This window comes from Melanerpes formicivorus, unplaced genomic scaffold (genome assembly GCF_026170545.1).
Source record: "Melanerpes formicivorus ecotype bairdi unplaced genomic scaffold, bMelFor1.0.p_v2 SCAF_56, whole genome shotgun sequence".
In the NCBI taxonomy this organism is placed as follows: domain Eukaryota; kingdom Metazoa; phylum Chordata; class Aves; order Piciformes; family Picidae; genus Melanerpes; species Melanerpes formicivorus.
Window position 1 is genome coordinate 3387374 of NW_027142408.1, and position 27001 is coordinate 3414374.

The 27001-nt window shown below is 42.0% G+C and overlaps 1 long non-coding RNA gene across 1 annotated transcript; it reads right to left on the reverse strand.

The window, feature by feature from the left end:
• Window positions 1-1339: 1339 nt before the first annotated feature.
• On the reverse strand, window positions 1340-27001 carry LOC137452548 (uncharacterized). Its single transcript, XR_010990111.1, has 3 exons — window positions 26823-27001; window positions 14427-14556; window positions 1340-1761 (listed from the first exon to the last, which is right to left on the reverse strand). It is a non-coding gene; the product is annotated as an uncharacterized lncRNA (long non-coding RNA).

A 27001-nucleotide genomic window follows, 5' to 3' on the forward strand; every position in this document is an offset into this window, starting at 1 on the left:
TGTGTGCTGTCTTTGTGGTCATTAGTTATGTGTATAATTAGTTTTTCTTTTCACTGGTATTCTCCTTGGCCAACTGTAGATGCCTAATTTACATGCCTAAGAGAGGAGGCTGGTTTCTCTCAGCTCCCACTATAGCTAATGAAGACAGAGTGCCACGTAAGTTAATTTCCTGTATGAAACATTTGGTGAAAAAAAAGCCCTTTTTTAGAGCCAAAGGTTTCCAGTTTAGACATATAGAGTACCTAAAGTTTGGTGCTAGGAAAGCCTCTTCCTTCTTTGTTGTTTTCTGTGTCTCTAATGGCAGTGGGTCAGAGATCCCCTTGTCTAAGCAATGTGCCCTACCTGTGCAGCTAGAGCAAGTCCCTTCATGTGATGTACCTTGCCATTTAAGTTTGCTTCTGAACAGAACTTACTAAGGGGCTAGCAACAATGTGCTGAAGGAGGGCCAACAACTGCCAGTCTCTGAATCACTGATGTGCAGCCAGTGAGCCAGGCTAGAAACTTGCCAGGGAATCTTGTTTCCAGCATGACCAGCGGAAAGGATGCAGCTGTGCTTAGCCACACCATGAGATTTTCCAGGGCTGAAAAAGAACTCGCTATACAGATTAATGTTGAAGGTTAAGGATGAAGCATAAACCAGTAGATGTGGTTCCACAAGTGGAGACACTGAGCTTGTGTATCTTAAGAAGGAAAAAAACATTTAATTGAAGGGAGAGTTGAAATTGGTATATGATGAAACTCAGTATTAAGTTTTAATGCAAATAGGTCACACTGCCAGGGAGAGTGAGATAAACAGCTATAAAAGAGCATGATTGTGAGCAATTAATAGCTTTTTCATCGATCACTTTACATTCTTAGTTTACAGGACCAGTTGTCCAGTATGGGAGTGAGAGGCTGTTCACTAGGCTGCAGTAAAAGCTGCAGCAGCAATGGGGAGAAAATAGGCAGCAGAGTCAACTTTTATTCAAAAAGAGATGGTATCACTAGAATAAATTATGAGTCTTGTGAAATGGCTGGAGATTTTGCCTGTCATCAGGATTTTCTCCTTGATCTATCCATTCACATTGCAGAGCCATGGCAATGCTGGCAATTTCTTTCTTTTTTTTTAAATGGAGGATTATTCTAATTTTAGCATGTGAATATCCCAAACACTGTCCGGAATATCCCAAACACTGTCCTGAATATCCCAAACACTGTCCTGAATATCCCAAACACTGTCCTTCTCCTATCATCGATGTCATGCAGTAGGCTGCAGCCTGTCTTTGATACGGGGTACGGTAAGCGTTAACAAATGTCTTAAATCTTTACTGCTTGTGCCCAAAAGGCCAAGACACCCTTCTGTACTTGAAATTTCCCCTAAAGAACCTGGTCATAAAGAATCTACAGGGACACTGTGTGCTTAGGCCGCTCTGAGAGCTGAGTGCCAGACAGCAATGCACACTCCCTTCCCTCACAGAAGATCTGTAGGAGAAAAGCCCAGATAGGAACTTGTACAGCACCGTTAAAATGAGCAGTTCCCCAAGTGTAAGTGCATTTAATTATGGAGTATATATGTCTTACAGAACCACATTGAGATACCTGTGCCTCCCACAATGAAAAATGGATTTGCAATTTTCATTTTCCACAACTCTAAATATTTGTGTACCACTTAATTTAAAGATGCTGGCAGCAGATATCCGTTCCGATGAATACGCCGTCTTTTACGCCATTCACGTGCCGATCCAATATGCTGGCCTTCCAGAAAATGCATTTCAAGACTCCCTAAAAAAAGGGGGGGGAAAAAAAAAAAAAAAAGAGAAAATAGGCACACTTTAAACAGTTTACAAGAGACAGATCATTATCTCCTACAAAGGAAAGGAAACAGGAAAGCTGTAAATAATAAGTTCTGAATAGGAATGACATAAACAGCCTAATCAATGTCTTCCAGAGCTGGCAAGTGACACCTCTTTGTTTTTTGCAAATAAAAACCTTCTTAACATCACAATATAAACCATTATCTCTGCAGGCAAGGTATATTTAGAAAGGTACAAAATGTACATTTCCTGCCAGCCACTAGATCAGTAGGTGGAGATCTAAAGTCATGCAAATATTACAGTAAAGGCAGGCAACCAATTTCTAATTATTCCATATCAGCAGATTGGCGAGGAATATAATTTATGAAGAGAAAAAAAAAAGCCCAGTTTATGATCAGCAGACCTTAGTTATGACTGTTTAGGAATTCAGTGCATTTTGATCTAATCACAAAATCAAAATATTCATGAAACACAATGATATCTCCCCAAAGCAGCCGGGCAGCCATTAATTTTGAAATTCGGGTAATTTATTAACACTTATCTGCAGCTGTAAAAGCTTACCTCTGTGTTTGTAATACGGGGAAAAGTGAAAGCAGTTTTAAAACTGATTCCTAATGATTTATAATGGTTTGCTGTAATTTGAGCCAGAAATTCAATTAAAATGTATGTCTAGTTTTGTTTCAAGATCTTTAGTTAAAAATTCTATTAAAATTCTATTTCCTCCTTGCATTAAGTGTATCTGTTATCTGCATATAGGAGAAATGCAAGAAAATTCTATCATTTATTCCCCAGAGCTCACAAATGCCTTTAAAAGCATTCATTTTTAGTTCATAATTCTGCCAAGGTAGTATTTAGAATTTATATCCAGTAGAGGAGGAGTAAGTGTGCGTGCTATTTCCTTCTGAAGGCAGGCAGCTTCTCTGCTCAGAGCTCATGCAAATATCCAAGTGACATTTATCAGTTCATCAAAGAAAGGAAAAAAACAAATAACACCGATTTATCTGAGCTTTTAAAAGCTTAATTGCAATGCCAAGGGTATAGCTTCTTTCTCTGTATTTCCCACTATAAATCCTTCTTGTTAAGGACACGCAGCTTCAGCACCAAAATTCCCCCGAGATAACCCTTCTCAGGGTTATTTATAACTAATGAGAGGTAAAACTGGCCACTCTTGTGATTATTTATAGGGGAATAAAAAGAAGAGACAACTCATAGCGGAGTCACTCCAGGGTGAACCAGAAGTGAAAGAGTGAATATTACTCACTTCCCCTCTGTGATGGTCTTATCGCAGAATACTTCACTACTTGTAAAGGTAAAGGACTGACTTTACAGATGAGCACATCTGTTAATGTTGATGGGAGTGATGTGGCCAGTCCTAATTCTCTGTGTTGGGAACTGATCTTTTGTAATGCAGTTAATCAGTAGCTTCTAGATAAAGAGAAAAATATTCAGGCACCCAAAGAAATGGTCCCCTGTGAAAAATACTTCCTGTTTTCAAATTCAGTTGTTCCACATTTGCCATACTGCAGTCCAACTGACTTACAGTAGTGGTGAACCAGGACCAGACAACAGCAAACTAAGGATGCGGTTCAGTAGACTAAGTGGCACTAAGAAAGCAATGAGGGCTTTCTTCTTTATCTGGTTCAGTAGCAACTACTGACTGTGCAAGTGAGTTTTACAAAAGACTGGGACTCTTCCTAGGCTCTGCAGGAAAGATAAAGCTGAGAGGAGGAAGGTGTAGATCTCTCAGTGAAGGATAATTACTGCATTGGATTGACAGGAGAAATCATCCACTACATTATTTCATCAGCTTTAAGACTCAAGTGTTTTTAGCTGAACTTTAAGGCGTTCTCTGTGACTGAGGAGCTTCCAAAAGGACAACGTTGCATAAGAACAAGGAATGTTTGTTCTGGGAGACATGGATTAACAGAGGGAGAGAGGAAAGTCAGAGGAAGAGGTGGCTTTCACAAGAGGAAGAACGAAGGATTACCTTTTCTGTCTACTCTTGATCAAGTGGAAAAGTTGCAGAGGGGGTACTCATTCATTATATTTTTCCCAGAAGCAAAAAAAACCCCAAACCCCCAACCCAACAGCCAGTTGGCACTGGTCATTGAGAGCAGAGGGGCACAGGTTCTGAGAGCCTTTGTTCCCTAGGTTATCTCACCAATATAGGCAACACAGCCTTGTCATGTTTCTGTCCTTTCAGACCACTGCACTGACAATCAATGGTTTCTGTCAGATGAGATGAAGGCTCTTAAGGTGTGGCTGTTACCGAGATGGTGTTTTGGACACACTTGAGTATGTCTGCCACTCTCCTGTGGAGGGCAGTGGTACTCTTAAATAGTAGCTCCAGCCTTTAATAATGTAATTAATGATCTTGAGATGAAGCAGCAACCAGCATGTTAACAATATTACTATATACTAAGCTGACTGAGAGATACTGCTAGAAACAAGAAATGATACAAAGGATCATAGAGAGGTTAAAAACATGGGCAAGGAAATAACACAATTACCTTATCTTTCAAACAAAATACACACTTCTTTAGTTGTTTCACACTTTCAACAACAGATCACAACAAACAACAACAGACTTGAGGAGTGGGTGAAACTTGGAGAAACCTGCTAAACCAAGAGATATTTAGGGGTGAGAGAACAAGAGAGCTTAGAGTGAAAGAACAGGAGATATCAGAGTGATAGCATCAGAGACCTTATGGTTCTAGAATAAGAGATGTAGGAGTGACAGGAGAAAGCAGAGTGGAGGATAAGTGAGATGCACATAGGCATACAGGACTTGGGATACAGAAAAGACTCCAGCTAGCATTGGTAAATGATGAGGAAGAGTTCCTAGAGGTGAATAGGTGCATTCCAGTTGCCAGTGGGTGACCAAAGCTCTTTTACCAGTGGTCAAAGTGCCAATAAATAACTGAGGGGACCCACTAGAAGGAAGACTCCAAATGAGGATAATTTGAAGGGACTGTGAAAAAATATTCCCAAACTTAGGACAGTTAAAAAGTGTTTACAAAGGACCTTGACAGAACTACTTCAGATATCCAAAGTCATCTATGGTAAAATGCTTCTTTTATTAGCATCTAGTGGGGACATCTGCTTCAAGGGCTCTTATTGCTGTTATTCTCTTAAGAAAAAATTGTCTGTCTCCCTGGTGAGGACATTGCCTCTGCCTGCGCTAGAGTCATCATCTCCTGGCTTGCCTTCCTTCTTGGAGCAGCCTCATGCTTGCTGCTCCCTGACATTAGGAGGAGTATCCATTACAACTGGGCTTCAGTTTAGAGGCAACTGGCTGTTTTTTTCCAGTTGGTGGAAGAACTGACATTTCAGCACCTGAATTAATGATGCCATTTTCTGTTCTCTGATTGGAAGATGCGTTCAAAACAGAGAAATGATACATGAAAAAGAGGGAATAAAAAAGGAATAGAGTTCTGGCATTCATTGCCAGACAACTGCTGCCTGCACAATAATTTCATAACTGGAAACAATTTCACAATGCTCATCTGCATACCAGTAAGAAATGAACACTGAGCCTATGAATAAGCATACTGCTGGTCTGTTCATTTAGGGGGGAAATAAAAAGAATCTGCTTTCCATTGTTCCTCAATTCCCAGGGAAAAAAAACTAATGAAAAAGGCAAAGTACCATCAGCAAATGTTGACAATTGTGTTTCAGGCTGAGTCAGATGCCTCTGAATGTGGAAAACGTAACCAGCACCTTTAGTGGCATGCAGTCAGTAAGGAAAAGTTAAACTCTCTTATGCAGCTATCAGCCTCCTTTCCAGCTAGAGAGACAGGTCTCTACCTGGAATAGTTTTGCAAAATGGAAGTAAAAAGAGGTTGGCTAGCTTTTACTTACTGAAAGTTTTGCACAAGGTCAAGAAAGACTAGGAACAGAAGAAGGAGGAGACCCAGTGCTGCAGTGGCGTCATCCCACCTAGGTTAGACCTGTAATGGCTTTCCCTTCAGCAGCTCTTGACTGCTTATTGCCAGTCATGAAATTGCTCTGTGTGCTGATTCAGGGAATGAGCTAATCTGCCAAAATATAACCACTGTTTTGTTATCATTCATATCACTGCTGCCTTTACTGAGTCACCATTGTGACTAGAGTACAAACAGGTAGTTCTGGAGGGGGCACGGGCTGCAGTTATAGCAGTTCCAACTTGGACAGCCTTGCACTGTGGCAAGGCTGCATCTGCAGAAGCGCTGATAGCTTGGCCTTGAGAAAGTATCTGTGGAAGACCTTTGGGGAAACCTGCTAGAAAAATGAAGCAAAAAAATATTTCCTGTTGTTTCTTGCAATATTCAGAGATTGGACCTCATACCTTCTTGATAAGTAGGTGGGAGAGTTAATACTGTCATCCATTTATTCTCCCTGGGCAAAATGTAGATGCCCCTGAACCTTGCCAATATGCTGTTTAGCTCTCACAATTGTGCTGGGTGTTTCAGACATGTGAAAAAGTCAATCCAGAACCTGCTTCCCTTCTTCAAAGCAGGTTCCCAAAGAACTTGCAATGTTATCTCCTAGAGGTTTATGATGTAGGCCTACATCTCACCGACACTTATGAGCCAATAAGAAATCCCATCCTACTTACTGTGCCACACTGTGCTTCTGACAACATCTTAGTGTTTAACTCTGTTGTTGCCTGAAGCCTGTAAGAAGCTGATGCAAAAACTCCATCTAATGAAAGGAAGTATCTGAGTCTTTGTTCACATCAGTTTGTCACAGTCAGCCTTCCTCCCATGAAAGCGGGCACTCACCCACACAGATGAAGAATCAGGGCACTCTCAGCTCTGTACTATTTGATCCCTGCTTCTCCCCATCTGATTTCAATGGGATTTGGAGCAAATCATGAGGAAAGATCAAAGAAAGGTAGGCATGAAGGTGCCTTTCATGCTTTCATAAGCATGGTTTACGTAGAGGTCTAAAACACTTGCAGGCAGTCCTTTGGTTTGCCATACCTCTGAGTGAATGGTGCTGGCCATACTGTTTTACAAGCATTCATAACTCTCCCAGGCTCTGTTTACCAGCTGCAGTTACTCCATTTCCCTGTGAAAGGGGGACGTGGCATTATGTATCAGAAAGGTCCATTGTTTTCTCCTAGAACTCTCTCTTCCCTGTGATGTATTAGCAGCCCTTTTGCACTGGAGAACATTTGGTATAGTATGGCTCCTAATTACTTGTGAATTTGCAGATTTTATTGTTCTGTGTCACAGCCTTAACATCCCTTTTAATGTACTTGTGTGTGGAAATTAGAAAAGCAAGAGTTAAGAAGCAAGACTCTCTGTACATGATGGAGGATGTTCAGAGCAATTCATTGTGTCAAGCTGGGGTCAAATGGAAAGGGAATGTCATTACTAAATGGTAACATTTGCTGTGGATTTTAGAGGAATTCAAATCCTTTCTTAATCTACATTTATTTTATCTTTTTTTTTTCCTTCTCCCCCCCAGGGTTAAGGGTTGGAATTCAAGCTCCTGTCAGACATTTTGTATATTAAAATGACTTTACATTTAATTATTTTCTAAACTAACTTTCAAAATAGCTATTCACAGAACGGCCACACCAGAGTGCAGTCCACTTCAACAGGGCCTTTTATCCTCACTCCTATGTATTTTGTGTGATAGATTTGCCTGCTTGGAAGACATAAGATCACATATCCTCTAATGATTTTTCTAAGTCTCATGCCGAGGTGTCTGCTGCCGCTCCACAAAAATCTGGGGCACTACTCTGGATGCAGGATGTACACTCTTAACAACGCCTAAGTGAGAGCTAAATCTCACTGCTTTCCTCTGAGCACTTCAGTAGGATACTTAAGCCACAATCTGTTGCATGCAAATTGGAATTAGAAAAGTTAAGAAGGCAGCTTTCTGGCTGTGACTCTCACAACAGAGGTCAGTTGCCTTGTTTTTATTTCCCCCAGTTCTGTACTCACTGTGCTGTTAACATCCCTATTTTCCTTTAACTCTGCAGTGGTGTTGGAGTGAGTTTGAGATGAGGTGATGTATTCAAAATCATGCTTTAGGAAATTACTTTCTACTTTATTTTTAGCTATTACCACAGCCTTGTAATACATTAGCATGAAAAACAACCACTCACCCACCCCCCAAAACAAAACCAAGCAAAAAGAAATGACAAGGTGAGACAGGTGTGCTGTAACTTGGGAATAATTATCCTAATGTGTGTGGGACTGTGTGGCAGTAGATTGTCCCATATCTCTTTCCCATTATGGCCCATTTTAGCTAGTCAAGGGCAACTACTAGCACCAAAACTCTTCCCTCTATACCGAGGAGCATTTCTGATGACCTTTCATTTCCCTGCCTACTCAGTTTTCCTTCACTTCAGGCACAGGCAGCTTGTTAACCCACAGCTAGGAGCTACTGCTGAGGCTCAGGGAGACTCTAAACTGGATGTGACACAATGGGACAAAAAGGATTACTTTCTTTTAGTACAATATGCTACATCATTACACAGCTCCCAGTTTTGTTCCCAGTTTCTCCTGTTCCTGCTTTGAATTCTGATTTCTCACCAAAGTAAGCCCCAGTGGAGTGCTCATTGACACCTCAGCTGCTGGCCCAAGAAGCAAGGGGTAAGAGAGACCTGAGATGAAAAACTCATCCTGCCTGTGCCATTCTGTTGGTGAGATTCTGCCCCAGCTCAATACGATGCCCATAAAGCCCAGTCCCATAGAAAACCTGACCAGGGTGCAAACCCCCAGGCAAGTGCACAAGAATTCCTGTGTACACACAGAGACTTCATACGCTGAGTGAGGCTGCATTGCTGAAGCAAACTACTCTGAAGTGTATCTGAAGCTTTTCTGAAGACTTCTGTGTGGAGAACTCTCCATCATTCTTTATAATGACCATTTGCTTTCACAAGGTCTGCAGTAGTTAAGGTGTGCAGCAGGTTAGCCTTGTAAAAATAGATGCATTCACCTGGTCATTTCCCTGTGGGTGTTATATGCTATTGATAGTTAGCATTTACTCTGTTCACACTGCAGAAATTCCTTGTTTTGCTACTAGCAGGGGGGGAAAAAGCATCAAGTTTGTGTTGCTGACATGTTCAAAAAAGATGTTTAACAAATGATGATTTGTGGCTCTCTTTTCCACATTACCAGCAGCCTCATGGTTAGAGACACTGCACTGTTTCTGGTGTCCGGAGACAGTGCCCAAATGTAAACAACTGTTTGGGAAAGAATTGTTCTCCTGCAGGCATGACACACCAAGTATCCACGTTGCTTTGAAAATAACTATGAAGGAACAAAAGATGGTTTAGTTCTGAGTTTGATAAGTGGCATTTAAGGGGATCAGTACAATGTTTACTAGAAAGATAAATCCCCTAATGGGGCCTGTTTGAAGCCCAGATGTTTCTTATTGTACTCAGCCTGTCCTCACATCACAACAGTAGCCCAGACCCGTAGGGGGAAGAAGCACGGCTCTGACTTTCTGTAAGAACTCTGCTGATACTCAGACTCCAGCACTGTCTGCCTAGCTCTGATACAGGCAAGGAAAGACTTCAATCTAGTCAGGACGATGGCCCTGGCATCAGTCTTCAGCTGAACATTTCCAGTGAGAAGGGGAACACAGCCCAGACTTTATGCTCACCTTCACAGCTGTAACTCACACCGACTCCACTGAAATGAATCCAGATGTGCATTCTGCCAATTCTACACTCCCATGAATTCCTATTAATTGATTTCTGGCATGTAACTACCAAAGGCAACACTGGAAATTAAATGTTTGCAAAGAAAAATGAAAATGTAGTATTTCTACATTTATACAAATTATTGAATTCTTCATAGACTCAGACCGAGGACTGCTCCTTCTCCCGTGCTGGCAGCTCCAGCCTCACTGAATAAATAGGCTCGACTCACAGGAGGAGAAGTTAGAGCTCTCTTTCAGCTGGGCATATTGTGCAGGACCTTCCAGGCTTTTAAAGTCATTTAGAGGGGGGATCCCTTTGAAACTCCCTCTGCTATAATTCAGTAGTAAAGTGTTGTGCTATGAGAACACTGCCAGTGAAAGAAAATGTCACAGCAAAATTCGAGTTCAGCTAACTCAGAACGCTCTTCCTGGACTTGACTCTGAGAGATCTAGAAGAAGGAATGAGAGGGAGACTAAGGGAGATCAGTTTTCCTGATGAAATCATTCCCCCTATTACAGTGTCATCTCTCTCATGACAGAGAGAAACAATATCCTGAAGGGCTCAAGTCAGAGACTGCTGCTCTGACATTACCTGTCACTCTCTATTGACTGGGAATTAAGTGGAGACAAAACATTTTAGCCTAAATTTCCTTCACTTTACGCTGACTTTTAAGACTCTCATTGATTCCTAATTGCCTTTGAGATTCCTATATTCCTCTAGCACACAGAATATGGTATATGTACTGATCACTGGGGGAACATGGTTATTGTATCATCTGTGTTGTGCTATTAATATATAGGGATTTACCCTATTTGTTCTTGAAAAAGAATGGAAACAATCTCCCAGCACATACTGGCAGGATGCTCTTAGCCAGCTGAAGCTTCCTCTTCTCCAGGCTGGAATAGACTAGCTCCCCCTGCCTCTCCTTACAGACCATCCAGCTTGCGGTTCTGATGGTGAACTGATGCCAGTTTATTAGTGCCCTTCTTGAACTGGGATCTCAGAACTAGATGCAATGCTTCAGAGGCCTCAGCAAGCTTCAGTTCTGTCCTTACTGAATGTGCAGTTTCTTCCCAGGGTATCATCTTCTACAAATGTCTATCTAATCCAGAGGCTCCTTAGAGAGTCACCATCCCTGGAGGTGTCCAAGAGGAGATTGGACATGGCACTTGGTGCCATGGTCTAGTCATGAGGTCTGGGATGACAGGTTGGACTCGATGATCCTCAAGGTCACTTCCAACCTTAGTGATACTGTGAAAATGAACCACCTGGTGTGGTGCACAAGTGAAAATTATTTCACCTGATTTTAAACCTAAGAATAAAGGTTCAAAATAAATGTATGCTTAACAAAGGCTAAGCAGACACTCCAGATCTGTTCATGGGTGGGTTTTTTCGGGGTGTGTGTTTGTTTTGGTGGTTTATTTTGTGTGTGTGAGATCAACAGGCTGAAGACTGGAAATCTCTAGAGGGAAAGCAGCACAAAATCTGCTCCACTGGGACATATTAGAGGAATTACTTCTTCCTTGGTAGAGGAAAGAGCCTATTGCTGGAGCATTTCATCACCTCTGCTTTTATTTTAAACTTGAGACAATGGGTTGGCAGCTATGTTTTGTGAGCTTCTTTACACTTGGTTGGAACAATTTGGGCACTCAGGGGTCTTCATGCAGAGCGAAAGTCCACCACCTGTGTGACACTAAGGGATCTTGTTCCATTCATTGTGTTAACATGACAGTGTTTCATGAATGGCTGAGTAGCTCTCTTTTCAACAGCCTTATATAACTTATATAACACTTATTTCTCTATCATCCTCCATTTAATAAAGAGCCCTGATTAGCTCCTGTCTCCCCTCCCCAGCCCAGGCCTTATGCTACTCCTCCAGCCCAGGGCTGTCCTGCCGTGGCAGGGGTGAATGCCACAAGGCAGTAGGAAAGCAACACTATTAGTCAGCTCTGTCTTGCTTGACCTTAGCAGCCAAGGCTGGAGTTAAAAGCAGGGTAGTTGTGTATAAAGCAAAGTGTTACAGACATGTTAATAGCTTCCTCTCCCCACCCACTGTATCAGTGGAGATGCCACATTCGCTAATGCTCCAGCAGTAACCTGCTGGCTTTTGACTTTGCTTTGTACAAAATGAAATCACAAATTAGAGGTTAAAGTTAATTTAGTGTCCTCACAGTAAAGGGAAAGTCCATCAGGTCTCAAAAAAAGGCTATAACTGTGCTGTTGCTGAGAGAGGTGTTCTGGAGATAAGGGAAGGGCTGTGGAGTGTAAATATGTACAACATTTGTGTGCCTCTGTTTGCATCATCTCCCTCTCAATACCCATCCAAGTGGGACACCCATCTGGATCTATATGCAGAACAGTCTCTTGTTGCTATGCTGTATATGGTCATATAGGATATAAATAGCTCCTTTTGCATGTATCTACTGGGTGTTCTTATTGTTCTCTATGAAGACTGAGGTGCCCAGCCTGCTCTCTTCCATCACAGATCTGAATCTAGCATGGGAGAAATCCAAAGTGACATTTTCCTACTTTCTTTCAACTAACTGCAATTCTTTCTCCCAGTAGCAACCCTCCTGTTCAATACAGCTTAGTTTGAACATCCAGAGGTTAAACACTGCCAGTGGGCATTTCATGCTAACAGAATTTCCCTGCTTTTCATGCACATGCCATTTAAGTGGAGAATTTAACATCTGGATTTTGAAGTGTGCTGGTCGCTTGGCTTCATCTGGAGATGCACACACATGGCATGCTTTTCTGAGGCCAATGAAAGTGAGGCTTAGCAAAAGCACACTGCTGGTCTCATTTAGGAATTTCAGCTTCTCTCCTGTTTAGTCCTGAGGCTGGTCTCTGGCCTGTACTGTTTTATAAGCCACAGTCAGGGGGTGTCACAAAGAAAACCACATGGCATGAGCACATATTTAGCTAAGCAGTGTAGTTGCCAAGGCAAAGCAGTTCACCTACATCTGGACGAAGAGTAACTATCACAAGAAAGGTATTAAGGTCTGATTACAAATAGGTGTTTTTCCCTAGTTCTTTCCCTCCTTCCTACAAAACTGAAAAAGCAAATGAATCTAACATTTGTTGAGAAAAGGCTGAAAATATGAACTGGGTCTGCCCTGCAGGCTCAAAACCCAGATGGCAAATAAACCAAACTCTTATAAGAGACTTTAATGCTGTATTTTAGAACCAGTTGAATGGATTGTAGGGGCTTGACTTGTGAGTGTTGGGTGCTGGGTATCAGTAAGACAGCATCAGGCATCCCTGTCTGCTGATTTAGCAAAGCAGGTCCATTACCCCTTGGAAATTCTCAGAGGAGCAGTTCAGCTCTCATTACCACTAACAAGTTTCTTTTGATGATGCAAAAAACCCAACCCAACACTTATGCATTCTTAGAGCTAAGCAGCACTTAGTTCCTATTCTGGCTCATGTCACCCTGTTTATGCTGAGACATTCATCTGAACATGGAAAGAATGGTTATGGTAGTCACTAGGTACAGATGCTGCAGTGAGTTCCTCCCATTGATCAAAGACTGTGATATTTGTCTTGGTTTATGGGGCGATTGTCATCAGCTACAGAATCACTGAATTTTATGGTGTCTAATTCACTGTAACAAGATAGGAGGCTGCCAACCCAGCAGATATGTTCTTTATGTACTTTTCAGTCACTTGTTGGTTCCTAGTCTGACAAGCAGTCATTTTTCCTCTGAGAAACAAAATATTTCCATGTTTCATCTTTCCAAGAGAAATGTGTTCACGTCACTTATGAGAGGAGTAAGTAGGCTATCTTCTTAACTCCTGTTAGCCATGTGTGTAAACTCACATTATTTACTATCTGAAGATGACACCTTACTGAGGTCATTTGAGCTCTTTAATTTCTGGGCTCCACAGAACAGTCCACAAGGCAATCATACCAATGACTGTCAAGAGACAAGTCTGTAGATGCATCCCACAGCATCCTTTTGAGTATCTGTGGAATCAATGCTTCATTGTCATGGGAATTGCCATTATGTAGGGTTGGAAGGTATCTACAGGCACAAGATAATTCCTTTGCTATCCTTACAGTACATAAACCAAACAACATCTCATTTGTTCTTAAAAGTCTTCAGTGAAAGAGAATCTGCAACCTGCCTCAGAAAACTATTTCAACCCTCGACTGCTGTTTCAATTGGAAACCTTGCAGCCTGATCTCCTTTGCTGCAAATGGGACTGCTTTCCTCTTCTGCAAATCCCACTAAGGCCCCAAGAATAACTGATCACCATACTCTTGCTAGCAAGCTCTATATATTTAAAGACCTTATCACACTTCCCCTGTCTTCCCTTTTCCAGACTAAACAAATCCAATTCCTTCAATCTTTCATTGCAGGTCACATTTCCCAAGCATCTTATCATTCCTGTTGCTCTCCTCTGGATTCCCTGTGTTGTCTGTATCTTTCCTGAACTGTGGTGACCAAAGTGAGAAACATTACTGCAGGAGAGGTGTGAGCAATACCCAGAACATCAAGAACATCACCTCCAATAGCTTATACACAACACTTCAGAGTGCAAATCCAGCTTCACTCTTCATTGCAGCAGTAAGGAACAGTTTGGTTTGTGTCCTGTTGTGTTTGTTTGGTTTACATTCATCTTGCCCTATTTATTCATCATTTAATGACTGCTCATCAACTTCTCTAAGCTTAGTACTTTGCATGTATCTTTACATTTCACACTTGGTGAATGCTGTCTCCAGGAGTTGAAGAGGAGATTGTGTTCTGATTGAATTGCCAAAGTATTTTGCAGTTCTTGTCTCCTATCACTTCCTCTTTGGATATTCCCTACAAATATGACCATGTCCTTCACCCACCCCATGGAGATTGTCAGTGAAAATCATGCTGGAATAGATGCACAGGTACAAACCCCTGCATGAGCCTCTTTGAAATACCCTCCAGACAGGCAAAGAATCAGCACTAGTTGTTATGTTGGGCACCATTTCTCAACCACTTGGTCACATACCTTCTCGTGCAGTCATCCAGACCACGTTTCTCTCGGTTATGAGAACAGTGTGCAGAGCAGCGTTGAAAGCCCTGCTGAAGTCAGGATTTATCAAGTCTTCTGCCTTCTGCTATGCTGTTATCCACTCATCCTGTCAAAGACAGACATTAGATTGATGAGATCTGCTATTGACAAATCTGTGCTGGCTGTTTCTTTTCACCTTGTTATCTTCTCAGTGCTTTTAGCTGGATTGTTTAATAAGTTGTTGCTGGGTCTTTCTGGATGCCTTCAGCTGGGCTATAACTCTAAGGTTCCCATTTCCTGGTTTTTAAACCCAGTTACTGCATTTGCTCCTCTCACTCCCCTGGAACCTCCCCCTATATGTGATAAAATCTTGGACAGAATCACTGATCACCCAGAGGTTACTTAGAATCATAGATTTGTCAGGATTGGAAGGGACCTCAGTTCCAACCCCTCTCCCATGGGCAGGGACATCTCACACTGCATCAGGTTGCTCAGAGCCACATCCAGCCTGGCCTTAAAAACCTCCAGGGATGAGGCTTCCACCACCTCCCTGGGCAACTTGCTCCAGTGTCTCACCACCCTCATGGGGAAGAGCTTCTTCCTAACATCCAATCTGAACCTACCCACTTCTAGTTTTTTTTCCCCTTTCCCCCCCTTCCCAATCACTCCCTGACACTCTCAAAAGTCCCTCCCCAGCTTTCTTGTAGCCCCCTTCAGATACTGGAAGGCCATGATAAGGTCTCCTCAGAGACTCCTCCTCTCCAGACTGAACAGCCCCAACTCTCTCAGTCTTTCTCCATCACTTCCTGATGGCTAAATACCATTTGGCAATCTGAAGTTGAGTATCTGTTACTTACATCCTGGGTCTTTAAGCTGATTTAATTAGGATATCAATGGATTTCTTCTTAGTATACTGCTGATACTATCACATGAATAAGGCATTTTCATGAAAGAAGCATGCTTCTGTGGGGTTTGTTTCCTGGCATGTTGAAGTATGTGTTTCAGTGAATACCTAAAATCTGTTTACATTTTCAAGAGGCCATATGGTACCAGCACCAGTTTAGAACAGCTTTGGGTCCCAGGGGTATGTCCATGCTCAAGTGAATGCAGTGCTCTAAAATTGGTTAAAAGAAATAGGATGGGGAAAACTAAAAGGAGGAAAGTAATGGAATTACTGAGCTGTGAGGCTGAAAGCCACCTCAGGAGATCATGCAGTATAACCACTTTCACAGAAGGGAGATCACAGGGGACTAGACAACCACCGACATTTCATACCCCGTTCTTGAAGCCTCTGGTTAGGTAGCTTCCATCAGAGCCCAGTGTTTCACCATTCTGATTACTGAGTGCTTTTGCTAGCAGTAGTACCTTAGGTTGTTTAGCTCTTGGTGGGGGTTTTGTTATTGTTTTGGTTTGTTGGTGTGGTTTTTTCCCTTGCAAATTAAGGCAATTTCATCCTGTATATAACTATCTGAAAGGAGAGCATGAAGGCAGAGCTGGGCAATTCTCAGTAATGCTTAGGTGGCAGGCAAAGAGGCAATAGCTACAAAGTGAAAGACAGGAGGGTCTGCCTGAGTGTAAAGAAACACTTTGGTTCTGTGAGGGGGGCTGAGCACTGTTACAGGCTTCCCAGGGAGATTGTGAGGTGTCCCCCCTTAAAGATACTAACAGCCTCCTAGACAAGCCTGGCTCTAGGTGGCCCTGCTTGAGTAGCTGGGCTGGAGCAGATGACCTCCAGAGGCCCCTTCCTACCTTACCCATTCTGCAATTCAGTGATCTCATCCTTCTTCCACGAGACAGGGAGAACATCTGAATATTTTCCACTTCCATCCTCAATTTAGGCTTTGCCAATTGATTTTTTTTCTAACAAAGCCCCAGATTCCTTCATTTTGCTTTGTGTCTGCTTTAATTTCTAGTTATCTGCAGACTGGGGTTACTGAGATACTTTGCTATCAATATTTCTTTTATGAAGTTTTTAAACACTGTCTTACCTGAAATCAGCCCTCCCTGCTGACTGAAAAAATCTCAGAGCTGATCAATGCTCCACTGCTAAACTGGGAGGTGTTTCAGTGAGGCACAGCAGGAGTCTTTGCCAGGGATAAATGGATTAAAAACTTTCACTCAGGACTTCTCTAGCTCTGCCTGTCTTCACATCAACTGAGCAAATAGTGGTATCACAGCCCCCCCAGGTTTGCATTCAAGCAAGGTGAGAAGCAGACAAGATGATCTCTTTGCCAGATAATTCACAGAAGAGTTACAAGAGTGAAAGAGGTTAAGGCAAATGTGGGGAAAAGGCATTTTTACACACGAAGTCTAATGATATGCCTACAATTAAGTCAAATAGGTTAAAGGCTTGTTATGCTAGGATTAACATATGGTAAATGCATCCATTGATTTACACTGAGATCCATGGGATGATTACATACAAAATTCCATGTAATGAGATATATTTATCATCAAAAGGTCTCTGGCCTTTAAGGAAATGTTACAACAATTATCCTGTGAACGTGAAAAGTCAATAGAGGTATAAATGCATGTCTTCATGCCATTATGATGACTGGATTAATTTCAACAAGACTAGCCCTGCTGACATTAAGCCATCAAGGGGGAACTCTAGTGTTACTGATACAGCCTCTCAGCATGCCCTCTCCTCTCTCATTGTCTTCTTGGACAGTCAGAAAGCAGATTTTTCAAGTCCCTCCTTTTGGCATTACAAACATTGAAATGGAGCTTCACACTGTACAGTCCCACAGCTCTTCCAAAGGTTGCTTTTGTTGTTTCTTTTTGTGCTGGTTTTTCCCCTTTTCTTCTCTTGGATCTCCCAAATCTCTCAGTGACAAAAGCTGCATCTGACAGCAGCCAATCTACTTCATGGTCACTATTATGAATTGGAGTAACATTATTACTAACCTTAAGCTCAGGCCCACACTCGCTAGGGCAAATAAGATGTGGAGTACCAGCAGAATCATCACTTTCTGCCCTGTTTGTGGAAGTGAAGGGGTAGGATTCAGGGGTATCTGTGGACAAGCAGTGCAGAAGTGTATCAGGCACACTCACAGGTAGCAGATCTGCCTGCCCCTCCTTCCCCCCAAACCAGCAAAAAGCACCCATGCAGAAGTGTCTCAGCTTTTTCTGATCATTTTCTTCATGTAATGTAACACTTCAGAGGAATATTCTTCTACAGGCTGATTATTTGCTTATTGCCAGCACATTTTGCATGATGGCAGCAAGTGAAGACTGTTCCCACAGCCATTCAGTGCTGAGCACTTCCTAACACGCATTTGGTTATCCTGCAGGATTCAAACACAAACCCTGCACTCATGAGGACTGGAAGAAGATTTGGAGCAGGAGGGCTGGGAGGGCTGGCAGGTTGGTCTCAAGCACAGCAGCAATCAGGTGTAATTCTTATTTACAAAGCAATTTCTGTTTCAGCATTGGTAGCAGTGCTACACCACTTGAGCGTTTCATAATCACTCCAATATCCACCCTCAAGGTGATGCAGTTCTAAAAATCAAGAGTCCTGATTAAACAAACTGTTTCAGTTTCAAAAGTGCTGAGAATTTGCCAGGGACCTGCCTGACTATTTACCCAGTTTATTTCTTTCTTTAGCAAGAGTCTACATTGCAGAATTCCCCCTTCCCGTTATTGCCTTGCAGAAGCCAGTGCACAACAGGGAGAGGGAAATGTGTAGGCACAGCAGCAGTACTCAGCACTTCACATTCTCCATTTTTCTCCCCACACTGATTTTTACATTAGGACACCCAGCAACTAAAAACACTGCTCTTGTTTACAAATTGCAAATGCAGTTCAGCTCTGAGCTCTTTTCTGCAAGTAGAAGAGTTTACATTTTATTACATCTAAAGGCAGCTGCCTTTTGTGGAATTTTGAAACGGGCTAATTTTTATCAAAGGTTTTCCTTTCATGTCCTTTGATTACTAAGCTATATGAGTTAACCAGAAGATAACTAAGCATTAACCCACGTTGCAGTTTTTATCTCCTCTGGCAATCCCATGAGACTTCAGCTAAGTACATTAAATGGAGCATAAATCTTTAAGTTGTTTTCATTAAGCCACATATTTAGAACACACATCCCAGTTTATTTGATCACTCGTGAAATATTAGCTGCTGCACTGAAGATTTGTGACACGTTTGCAGCAAGTGAACAAACATTGCTGAAGAGCACTGCCTTGATTTCAGTAGTTTTTTCTGGAGTGCGTGGATAAGTTACAACAGTTAGGGGTTCAGAACCTTCCTTTGTGCTGTTTCTTTTCTTTGTGCAACTTGCAAATGGATGCTTAGAGGCCAGCACTACCACCAGGCAAGCTTCGAAGATAATGCTCATATTGGCTTAATATTCCCCGTTTGCATTTCTGTCAAGTTTCCCCCCAGTTGCAATCTTCTGTTCCCCCTAAAGTTAGTTTATTGGCCAGCCCTAAGCCCCAGGAGCAGCACTGGCTGTAAGAGGGCAGGTGTTTGGACCAGCAGCTTCAGCATGTGGCTTGCCTCGGAGCTTCCCAACAGCTCCCACATTCAAATATGACGGGGTAAGTATTAACACATTAAGTATGTGTTGGTGGGTGGACTGAAAGGAAGGTTTGCATTGAATAACTTATTGAATGCTTGTCCCTCAGATAGCACCAGCTACTTCCCTACCAGCATTTGTCCAAGACTTCAGCACCATTCTATCAGCACTAGCAAAGCAGATCTTCCACACTAGCAAAGCAGGATATATCTCAGTACACAGCAGAAAGAGTTGGTTTTCCACTTACAGAAAGCCAAGCTCAGGTACTGAGGAGCTGTACAACGTATTCCAACACACAGTCAATAGCAAAGCTAAGCTTAGCACCAAAATGCATGATCTTCAGACAGAGCATTGCACTGACATCACAGGATGTTAGGGGCTGGAAAGACCTCAGGACATCATGGAATCCCATTGCCCTGCCAGTGTCTTTAGTGCATTTTACAAGTGGATTGTTTAGCTCCTTGGCTAAATTGCCTACAGAAGGAGGAATGAGTTAAGCACTTTCCTTATTAACAAGGATCTTAAATGTTTCAGACCTCTGTCCTAGTAATTTTACTCACAGGGTGTTCTTCAGTGAGCATCCCCATCCAAGTTCTGTACAATGATTCATACAAGAGAAGCTTTCCTGAATGAACTAAGAGAATTTGTGTTAAGTTGCTAGATCAGGTTGAAATTGTGCTTTAAAGCATCTTGATTTCAAACCATCACTACTAAGGGAAAGATGACAATATCTACATGAAAAATGTTCTTAAACTACAGCTGTTGCATAGTTTCTGACCAGAGATGTAAGATGTGTGGATTTGCTGCTACAAAATGGTGCTGCAGAGATTCAGATTATCTGCAGAGCTACATAATAAATCGGTCAGATACTAAGCAGTGTTCGCTTTCCAAACATGAACAGAATGCCATACAGATATTTGTCACCTACCCTCTGCCAAGATAATCATAGAATTGTTAGGGCTGGAAGGGACCTCAAGGATCATCCAGTTCCAGCCCCCTGCCTTGGGCAGGGACACCTCACACTAGATCAGGTTGCTCAGAGCCACATCCAGCCTGGCCTTAAAAACCTCCAGGGATGAGGCTTCCACCAGCTCCCTGGGCACCCTGTGCCAATGTCTCACCACCCTCTTGGGGAAGAGCTTCTTCCTAACATCCAATCTCAATCTGCCCATTTCTAGTTTTGCTCCATCCCCCCCAGTCCTATCACTCCCTGACACCCTAAAAAGTCCCTCCCCAGCTTTCTTGTAGCCCCCTTCAGACTGGGAGGCTACAATAATCCTGCAGTAGTGCTGCTTAGCTTTACAAAGAGAGCACAGGAACATGAAGTTTAGGGTTTAAAATTCCAGCTCTGTGTTTGATGTGGCTCTTCAGCTGGCAGCTCACACACAAGCATTCTGAATTTCTTAAAAACACAGTAAAGCTGCTGAGAGGCCTCCATAACCTCTACAGGTATTGCTAGAACTTGAGCCTTAGTAGCAGCAGATGTGCTAATCCTAAGGTAGAAGCAGGATGTCTGTGTGTCTCCAGAATCTTCTTGATATCGATGCCATCAATTCATCTTAACTCATGATACCTGCATGGTCTTCACAGCAGTGGGAGGTTGAGCTGTGCATCTCTTGGTAATGGATTTAACTGCTACTAACTCAGCAGCATGGGATTCTAGCTACCCAATATTTTGAATCCTGATCTGGAATTAATTTGTTTTCCCAAGGACAAAGCTTTTTGCTTCTGTTACCAGGAACGCTCAGCAAACACAAGGGTGCTGTGCTTTACGCATTCTAGGGATGATTCTCAAGGCAAGTTTTGCTATCAGCAACACACCATTTGGGAATCAGTAACACATTGTTAAAACTTGTGTACAAGAGTCTTTTGTTGGCAGTGAAATGCCCTCTTTGTGTTAATATACGCTGCGGCTCTGCTTATTTTAGGCGTGCCATACATTAAGTAGATATGATAGGTTGGCATTCATTGACAAATTAAGTGAGTTGATTAGCAATCTGAAATCTGCATGGGCCTTCATTATGTTTGTCATGAGTTGTAGGCCTAAAAAGTGCTTTTCAGATAAAAGACACAAAACATGAAAGTGAAGCAGAGGCTGATAACCCTTTCTGAAGGAAGAGCTATTAGTAAGTCCCATTGCTTAGCCATCTAGTAAACACTTCAATGACTTCTGATTACTACTAACCAACAGCATGATGTTTTTCTCAACCAAAAAGAATTACTTGTGCTTCCCAAGATGAGCATTTCAGCTCAATAGAAAGAAAGCCAACTGTGCAAATGCTGGCAAAGTATAAGAAAGTAAGAAATATAGGCGGATTTCACTCTGGGGAACTGCCTGTGTTATCAAAGACAATTAAAATGTTCTGCATAGAAGTCACAACCTTCAAAATGTTTATTTGATAGGATCCAAAGTGGGCACCAGAGTGGTTTCTAAAACCAAAAGTTTGACTTCTTAAATGAGCCATCAGGTGAAAATCTCAGCTCTCCTTTATATGCATTTAACATTGAGTGATTTGTTATTTTAATGATGGGATTTTTCCCCTCCCCATTGCTTAAAGAATATTTCATTATATATCTACTTGTGTGCAAACTAAATATAGAACAAGAAATATTACAAATAATGATATGTATATAAATAGACAGCTGGGTTGATGAAGGGAGGTCCCACATGGAGAGCAGGAGGGCCTTTATTTGCCAACATTTCTACTCATGGTCCTATTGGAGCCCTGAGAGCATATTTTAGGATGACCCTAAAATAGCTCTAAATTGCATCCAACTATCTAGAGCTCCAAGATGCTTCCATGTAAACAAAGCATTAGCAAACAGAACTATGTCTACCTTTTTGTCAACCACTCTTATGAAAGAGGAGACAACTTAGGAAGACCTTATATCAGTGTGAGAGTTGATGGGGAAATACAGTCAGTTACCAAGGGACTGATAACAGAGACCCAATGTTCATGAGCTTAAATCAATGCATTCAAGCACATGAAAGGTAAAACTTGCAAGAAATGATAATGTGCAGCTGGAAGAGCCAGGCATGCTTGCAGGTGCACAGCCTCTTTTTGCTTCATTTACATTTTTAGACCACTTTGGCCACAACTGCAGTATGAATAGCCACATGCCAAGGCATCATTGAGCACTGATTGTCAAGGCAGGCAGGTTGATTGGTGTTGTCAAAGGAAATCTTTAAAAGCAATGAAAACTGCATAGGTAGAGCTTGGCTCATTTTATGGGGAGGAAGAAAAAAAACCACACAACTGCACATGGCTCCTGGAGTATGTAGAACAAGCCACATGAAGACTAGACATGCTGCTTTCTGGTTTGAGTTAGGGCCTGTCTGCATGCACCAGGATGATGATGCTACTGACTTAACCTGGTGCAAAAAGCCCTGACAGGGGACATAATTCACATCACATTAATAAAAGATAAACCTTGTCTGTATAGAGTATGTCTAGTACTCCACCATCTAGGTACTCAGGAATTATAAATACCTATTAAAAATGCCCTCTTCATGTTTTGTCACTTCAGCCACACTGCAGCAAGCCACATCAATATAGCAAAAGATGTGTTGTGAAGTAACATTTCTCCCATAGTTTTGAAGGAAACCCAAGTAAAGACTTACAACATCTATAGCACAGTAGAAGTCTTTCATAAGCCTGGGAAAGAGTCAGCCCACAAGCATGCTGAACCATGAACTTCCTTCTGCATTGGTCCCAGTTAGGCTTCAATAGTTCCTCAGAAGGACAAACACTTATTTACTAATCAGAGGCAGAGCTAACCACTTAAATACTTCTGTGATGTCAAAGAGGGGGCTTCTAATGAACTGCTCTTGTATGTCTTTTATCCTCAGCTGCTCACAGTAAGGAGCATTAAGAACTTCTGGTTTGTCTAATAGGTAACTTGTGTTGGATGATCTTGGAGATAGCTCACAGGTCCAAGGTCCTGGGAAGAGCCAACCTATTATTTGGCACACGTAGGTCAGCAGCAGAGTTTCTTCACAATGAAGGCATAATTGCAAAGAAATTCACAAATACAACCTTCAATGACTTGACTGTGTGTGGAGGTTAAACTGTTATGCATAAGTGTGGAAATGAATTATCTGTTCATTTTAGATCCATTGTGTCCTTATTCAGCATAGCTCTTAAAGAAAGGCCAAAGAAATCCTGCATTACATCAGTTGAGCTTTCAAATGCTTCAAAGAGCACGGTATCAATTGAGATATCATCAGGCATGCTAACATGTAGCTGTCAGGTGAGCCTGATGGGCTGTTATTACCACTGCCATGACTATTATTGCTATTAGAATTATTTGATCTAATTTCAGGATAAGGCAGGATCCCACTTTTATAAGTGGTATATAAACACATAAGGTCTCTCTGCAAAGGCTTATGAAGTACAGACCCAGTAAAATCTTCCCTGGCTGTGCCTCAGTTAACATATGAGCCCTACCAACAGTCAGGTATGCAGAAAAGAAAGGAGAGAGTGGCTGCCTGCATTAATCAGTGGGCTCTAGTGTAAATATTTACTGTAGTTAAGATATGTTACATGTGATGTATTTTTTGTGACTAGACAATGCAAACATGAGCAATTCCTACCCATTCAGATGAACTTGCTTTGGTCAGTTGTGACCATTTTACAGAGAAACTTTGTGTTCTTTAATGCCTCTGGCATTTTACCTTCAATTTAGATTCCCCTTTACACCCCCAGTGTCCTTCAAGTTCTGGGGCTTGTACCTGCAGGCTTAACGAAGCTCAGAAGCTGGATCCTAATGCTGATCATTTTGAACAATCAATTTTAATCATGAAACAATTCGGGAGGGAGCAAATTTTTGGTGCAAAGGATCAGATTCTCATGGAAAGTGGATTACTGACAACAGAAGTCCAGAAGAGCAGGACAATTAGTGTTGTGTTTCCAACTGAATCCTGAGCTTTGTGGAAGAGGGATTGTCCAGCTGTGATAAATACTGGACAGCTTCAGAACAACTCCACTTGATGTTTGTGGGGGTTTTACTTCTAGTGTAAGCCTTCACAAATCAATAGAGTTCCATGTGGAAAAATCTAGAGTGTTTTAGCATCCATAGCATGTGGTTTTCTTATTGACTAGAACTCATCTTGCTTTCATTTGTAAGCAGATTTCTCTCTCAGCAAAACCTTTAAGACTATTGGAAGCTTGTATTTGTGTTTTGTATTTTGATAGAACACTAATGCTCGTATTAAACCCACCAATATTTCAACAGCAAACTGCAATGCAAGCCCTTTGCACAGTGTTTTTAGAGGTTTCAGTGCCAGGATAATGAGATGATCTTAAATGATCTGCAGGACTCCTTCTGGAAAATAATAGCCTTTGCACATTTCTGTAATCATGTTTTAAGAGATGTGGATACAGATTGTATGTGATGATTCACAGTATCTCTTCTATATCTTAGTTTTCCTCTCCTTTTTCTCCCCTTCACATATTCTCAGCTGAGCTTAACTAGTAGCATTTTGTGTCTCTCTCCGCTTTCTGCTATGATGAATGCAGCCATTCTTCTCTCCCCATCATTACAGCTGGTCTTTGATCCAGTACAGCTAATTTATATTTACCATCTATCATCTACCATCAAAACTTTATCGGGAAAGAGGTGCACCTGGACAGAATGAATTTCTTTTGATGGAGTTTGAGACTATTTTAGGACTTGTGATTAGGACACATTCATCCTTTTAATGGAACACAAGGGAGTCATCTTCAAATTTGTGCCAGCAAGCACTTTGTTTTCCTCAACACATCATGGATACTTCAGAGTTCATCCAGTTAGGTTTGCCTATGCTCTTGCTTACTGGTTGGATCAGAAAGGTACTGGGGGTTTGCACCATGTCAGGTGGCGGAGGAGTGGCAGAACAATCACAAATTAAAGCTGAGTTTGACTTCCTCATATATACAAGAAAAAGAATCTAAACTGGAATATGATCAGGAGGAAAAAGACTTCAAGTGGAAAATTCCTGCCAGACTAATACTTGTAGCTCAAATTTCAGGCAGAACACTAAACCACAAAGCCAACACCTCAGGAAGCAATGTGATGATGCTTTGATTTATAATAGGGTTAGTGGTGGGTTTACCATAGGTGCAGAAGAAAGAGCAAAGAGACCTTGACTCCTGCCTCCCCATTCAGATTCCAGCCCTCATTGCTGAAATGATCCCATGGTGTCTCTACATTCTGCTCCCCACGATGCCCCCATCACAGCCACACCACAGGTTCACTATGGCACTGACACTGGGTCATCCCCTGATTGTGATCCACACATCAGAACTCTTTCCTGTCCACCCCGCCAGACCCTCAGTTCCAGTAAGCCTGTGCTAGGCACAGAGAAATGCAAGAAGAAACATTATACCAAAGCACAGGAGACTCCAAACACCTCAGAGTCAAGTTATCCATATTCTGCCATGCTAGAACGTAGTAATAACACAGAACAGCCATTTAAATGTTGATATCATCTCTTTCTATGTTTGATTTAGAATAAAACCAACAGTTGCTACAGGATCTATTGGCCCTGGCCAAGAGAGAGGGTTGCAACAATTTATTAACTTAATCCTTTCCCTGTGTGTTTCAATCTAGAAAATACACACCAATTTCTAAGCATTGGAGCTATCTGTTCAACTTTTATTGTAGCCAGAGCACTGGTGTTAATTAAATGCTGTGTGGGATTTTAATCCCTATCATTTGCCAGGATGCAGGCAGGAAGACAGCACCTTAAACAATGCATCACAGCAGAGAAATCTATTTAATCATTAGCTTTATTATTCAGGGAGTGTAAAACTTCTTATGGTATTGTGATGCTCTCTATGCACAGTCCCTTGACAACACAGAAGTAAACCAGTTAAAGAATTAGCAGCCTCAAGTTTACAAAAAGCCTAAGACCAGTTCAAACATAAGGTTTTAAAAGAATACAAGGGGAGGGCTTACTGGGGTTTTTCACAAGTTCCCCCCCCCAGCTTTTTGGTTTCAGACGAGTATATTTCAAGGTTTCCTCCTCCCTCTGCTCTGGGCAATCCTGTTTAATCAACATATTGTTGTTATTCCTTGATTTCAGAAGCTGAGGCTTTCCAAGAAGCAAAACACCAAGACCAAACCCACAAACCAAAGCAAACAAACCAACAATGGAATGATACAGCACCCTGACTTAGCCAGGCCTTTCCTCAAGAGGCACACACCTACATTTCGTACACTGCAAGTGACAACTCCTAGCCAAACCAAAGACTTCTAACTCAAGATGCCAGATTCCATTATAACCTAAACTAGGGCACTTAGCAAGTTCTGATACAGAGAAAAACCAAACTAACTAGGTTAGAGCGAACACTCAGAAAATATCATCTGGAACACACAAGTTCTGCATACTCTGCTTAAGTCCCTGGAGTCTTTCATCTTCCATCACCTCAAAACTTCAGCTGTGCATCTCTCCCTTGCTCTTCTAAGCAGCCCCTCCTCAACTGCTGTCTCCCAAACCTTCTCTGTGTCTCCCAAAACTTCTCTGCGTCTCCCTGTGTTTTTCATTCCTGCCCAGACTGGGTTTCAGAAACAGCTTCTTTGAAAGCCCCTGAGCTGCTGAGACAGCACAACATTCCCTTTCCTCCATGTCATGAAATGTCTATTTTTATATATTTTACTATTTAATATCTTGGGCTGTGGTATCTTCAGACACCACTGCAACTTATTTACAAGTTATACTTAGAGGTTCTGCTATTTGGTTGCAAGTGAGACATTTCACATATCAAACCTACTAAAGGATTTCAGCACAGATCTAAGAACTCCCAATACAGCAATTCAAATTGGAAATAAAGCTGCTGCACTCTGCAGCTCCCCACAAGTGAGATTCTGTAGCAAATTAGCCAGGTACTCACAGCTTGCTCCTCTGTCCGGTGTCTTCCCAGATTCTGTGGCTATAAGTCAAGCCACCCTTGGCTCAGAGAGAGCCAGGGGCTTCTCTCCTCTTCTGCCCAGTTCACGGTCTGGAGCTTTCTCTTGGCTTGGAGAAGGTCAGGGGCCCTCCCTCTGGTATACTCCACCATCAAGCTGTAGC